The sequence below is a fragment of the Schistocerca gregaria genome, chromosome 1, assembly GCF_023897955.1.
Source record: "Schistocerca gregaria isolate iqSchGreg1 chromosome 1, iqSchGreg1.2, whole genome shotgun sequence".
Lineage (NCBI taxonomy): Eukaryota > Metazoa > Arthropoda > Insecta > Orthoptera > Acrididae > Schistocerca > Schistocerca gregaria.
In genome coordinates, this window is record NC_064920.1 from 616,466,170 (window position 1) to 616,470,914 (window position 4,745).

Consider the following 4,745-nt stretch of genomic DNA (forward strand, 5'->3'; position numbering starts at 1 on the left):
TGTTCACAGCTTTTTTTCACAGATATATTTCAGAAGAAATTATACTGTGGACTAATACTTACATATCTATCATTCGTCGTAATTATTCCAGAGAAAGGGATGCTGTAAACACTAACATACTGAATTCAAAACGTGTATAGTACTTCTTTTTTTTTGCGGATGTTCTAGGAACATCACACACAAATTTAATAGATTTCTGGGATGCAGATGGTACTGGAGTGAAGTACTTCAGACTTTGTTGCTAACATGCCTGAGATTTGATGACATCAGAAAGAGACAGAGCTCATCGGAGGAAGAAAACATATTAACCGCTCTCCCAATCTTGATCGATCAGCTCGATGAAAACTGCAAGACGCATTATTGCTTATCAAAACGAATCCCAGTAGATGAAACGTTGAATGCATTTAGTATCAGATGCGCATTTACATAATATATTCCATCAAAACGGGCAGAATCCGGTATAAAAATGTTTGCACTTACTGATGCGAAGATGGTTTATATAAGTCATTTAGAAACGTACTGTGGAAAACAGATGGATGACCCATATTTTTGTGAAAACACACATCATGCTATGGTCAAAAGATTGGTCGAATGAATATCTAAATCTGGTAGTACTGTATCATTTGATAACTGGTTCACATCAATCGCGCTTGCGGTTGACTGAACGCTATTTCCAGGTCAACAAATCCTATGAACGAGTCTTGATTTATCGTTAATCTTGCCTCCATTATCAACCATAACGTCAGAATTGCTTCCCTGGTGCCTTTACTTTCCTAAAGCCAAACTGATCATCGCCTCAGACATCCCCAATTTTCTTTTCCTTTCTTCTGTATATATTATTCTTGTCACCAACTTGGATGCAAGAGCTGATTCTGCTTGGATACTGATTCCGCGATATTTCTCTCATTTGTCTGTCCTTGCAGTGTTAGGAATTGTTTGTCTGATACTTTTCCGAAAGACAGATATTATATTTCCAGACACATTCTACACAGCAACGTGAATTGTCATTTTGATACCCCTTTCCCCAACGATTTTAGAAATTCTGAAGGAATGGTATTGATCCCTTCTGTCTTATTTGATCTTAAGTCTTCCAAACCTCTTTTATATTCTAATACTAGTACTGGATCCCCTACCCGTTCTAAATCGACAGTTGGTTCTTCTTCAATTATACCAGACACATGTTCCCCACTCACAGAGGCCTTCAAGGCGTTCTCGCCACCTATCAGATCCCTCCTCTGCATTTAACACTGGAATTCCGGTTCCACTCTTAATGTTATCGCCCTTGCTTTTCCTTTCACCGAAGGTTGCTTTGACTTTTCTGACTCAGTTCTTCCGACAATCATTTCTTTTTCATGCAGCCATTTCATCTTAGCTTCCATGTACTTCTTATTTAATCCATTCTTCAGCCATTTACATTTCTGTATTCCTGAATTTCCCTGAACGTTTTTGTACTTCCTTCTCTCATCGATACAGTGAAGTATTTCTTTACATTTAGCTTCTTTGTATCCATCTTTTTCTTCCCCCTTCTGTGATTCTGTTTTTTAGAGATTTCCATTCCTCCTCAACTCAACTGTCTGCTGAGTTATTTCTTATCGTGGTATCTGTTCCTTAGACAACTTCAAATGTATCTCTTCATTCCTTAGTAATACCGTGTCTCACTTCTTTCCGTATTGATTCTTCCTGACTAATCTCTTAACCTTCAGCCTATTCTTCATCACTGCCAGACTGTGATTCGAGTTTACATCTGCTCTGCTTTACAATGCAGAATCTAATTTCGGAATCTCAGTCTGACCAAGAAATAATCTAACTGAAATATTCCCGTATTTCCCGGTATTTTTCATGTATATCTCCTCCTCTTGTGATTCTTGAACAGAATATTCACTATTAATATCTGAAACTTATTGCAGAACTGAATTAATCTTTCTCCTTCCTCATTCAAAGTACCAATTCCATATCCTCCGTAACCCTTTCCTACTCCTTCCCGTAGAATCGTATTCCAGTCTCCCATGAATATTAGATATTCTTCTCCCATCACATACTGAATTACCCATTCAGTATCCTCGTTCACTTTCTGTATCTCTTCGTCTTCAGCATACGACGCCGGCAAGTGTACCTGAACTATTATTGTTTGTGTTTATTTGCTGTCGATTCCAGTGAGAACAACCATCTCACCGAACTGTTCACAGTATTACACTCTTTACCCTACCTTCCTATTCACACCGAATCCTACTCCCGTTATACCATTTTCCGCTGCTTTTGATATTGCCCTATACTCATCGTTGAATTCTTTCTGTTTCACTTCATTGACCCCCACGACATCTAGATTGATCCACAGCATTTTCCTTTTCAGATTTCCTAGCTTTTGAACCGCATTCAAGCTTCCGTTATTCCACATCCTGACTCGTAAAACGTTAACCTATCGATGTTCATGCTATCTTTTTCTCGCGATCACCTCCCCCTTGGCAGTCCCATCCAGAAGACCCGAGAGGGGGACTATTCCGGAATCTTTCGCCAACGGAGAGATCACCAAGACATTCTTTCAATTACTGGCCACATGTCCTGTGAACGCATGTTACGTACTTTTAATGCTGTGGGTTCCATTGCCTTCTGCATTCGCATACTGTTGATCATTTCTGATTCTTCTGCCTTTAGGGGCAGTTTCCCACCTGAAAGGCAAGAGATTGCCCTCAACCTCCGTCCACTACTGCGCCCCCTTTGACAGGGCCATTGGAAACATGAGGGTGACTTCTTACACTGGAAGTCTTCGGCAACCAGTGCTGATTTTTATTCAAATGTAGGCAATGGCAGGGTTCGAACTCGGAACTGAGAACAGTTTCATTACTACTCAAAGAAGCTACTCGCTGGTATTCTGTTAATAAAAATATCCTTATTCTTCATTTGTAAAGACACACAAACACAAATGTTCAAATTTGTACAAAGAGCATTTATCAAAATTTTTGGAGTGATCTGCCTACTGACTTCTCTGTAACTTCTGCTTTTGTGATGTTTGTTCACTTAAGAGTTCCACTTGCACTTCTTCATTGAGTGGCATATTCCTTAGCCACTGAAAATGGTTCAGATAGAGTCTCTGCGCCAGAGTCTGCTATAACAACATCTTGGCTTGGCCTTTCTCTGCCATCCGTAGGCATGGATTTAATCTTCCTGACAATATCCATTCCCTTCTAAACTATTTCAAATACAACCCGTCTCCCGTCAGACCATGGTGTTTGATTTGTTGTGATGGAGAACTTAGAGTCATTTGCGTCCTTTTCTTCATTGGCCATTGAGAGCCAACCTGCTCCATAGTGCTTTAGTTTGAAATTTTCATCGGAAAACCTGTCTCCATAGGTGCTTCGACCTTCAGGTCCTTCACCTCTGGTAAAATCATCTTCTGGTATCATGAAGTTCTTAATCATTCTACGAAGTTTGCTTCCCTTCTAACCTCCACCTGCAGGCTTTTGTCCAAGCTCAACAAAATTATTAAATGCATTAAGTACAGTTTTACCGAATAGATCGATCTCTGTTCTGCCCACATTTTCCTCTCCTATCTTTATGTCAGGTTACACTTTATCTGTTAATTTAGGGCCTTACTTTTGCTCTCCCTCCAAAGCAACGACGTAGCAGACTACAACAAGAAAAAGTGTTTCCACATCTTGCCAATGTGGCATTGTTTGAAAGTCACATCAAAAGCACTCGAGCAACACGACCTCACTGCCAAACTATCCCCTACAACATGAGTAGCGTATTAGTGAACAATTTCGCCAGAATTAAGAAGCATATAAGTGTAAGTGGAACAAAATAAAAGAAGACGCAAGGTTGCTGCAAGAAAAGAGTTGTCAAAACTGGGGGGGGGGGGGGGGGGCGTGTGGTGCAGCAGGTGGTGGGCTGCGTCCACTCCGGCACCCGAGCGGCCGTTATTGCAGCACAGGCGGCGCCGTTACGGCTCTGCGGAAGGCGCCCCAGGCGTAATCTGCTGGCGGGACCAACTTTTAATAAAGCCGCGCCAGCCGCACAGTCTCGGGATGCAGGTTTCACGAACCTTTCCTGACTTTCACTACTGGCTGTGGACTCGGGAATTGTCTGAAGTGTCTAGGCACAAAGCTTCTAGACTGTTTTCTGATACACTCGGTACTTTCCACTTATACTGAAGTGATAGTTCTACTTGATTAATTTAAAGAACAATTTACAGCTGCGATAACACATAAGTTCGATTCCCTTCTGCCCCTCGAATCGCATCACTAAAATAACGTACTTCTGCTTTCAACCTACCTTTTAGAATAACGGACGGCTACAGTGCGTTTAATAAATTATGAATGAGAAAGAAAGTGAGCTTAAGATGTTTATCAGTAATAAATGCAAACGAAAAATAAAGACAGCAGGGCGGACTGATAAATGAGAGGAAAAAATTCCAACCTAAGCGAAACTGAGATATTTATATTTTAAATTACCTGTATCAGGAGTATGTAGATGGTTAGATATGTAGGAACGGTGAGAGTCCAGAACAGTAAAATATTTTATTAAACAACTTGGTTACTTGCAACAAATAGTACGTTTTATATAGCCACTATGGCACAGTTTGATTTGCTAAGGAAACGAAAATTCTAACATGCGATTCAGTGAAAATTCTTTATGTATGAAGCGTACATACGTTTTCACTGAAAGAAGTACTAAAACTATCAGGTAAAATGAGGAGTTTGGAAACGACATCAGGGATATATATATATATATATATATATATATATATA

The 4,745-nt window shown here is 40.2% G+C and overlaps 1 pseudogene; it reads right to left on the reverse strand.

The window, feature by feature from the left end:
* Positions 1-3,038: 3,038 nt before the first annotated feature.
* LOC126365061 (peptidyl-prolyl cis-trans isomerase 5-like) lies at positions 3,039-3,668 on the reverse strand (annotated as a pseudogene).
* Between the last annotated feature and the right edge of the window lie 1,077 nt (positions 3,669-4,745).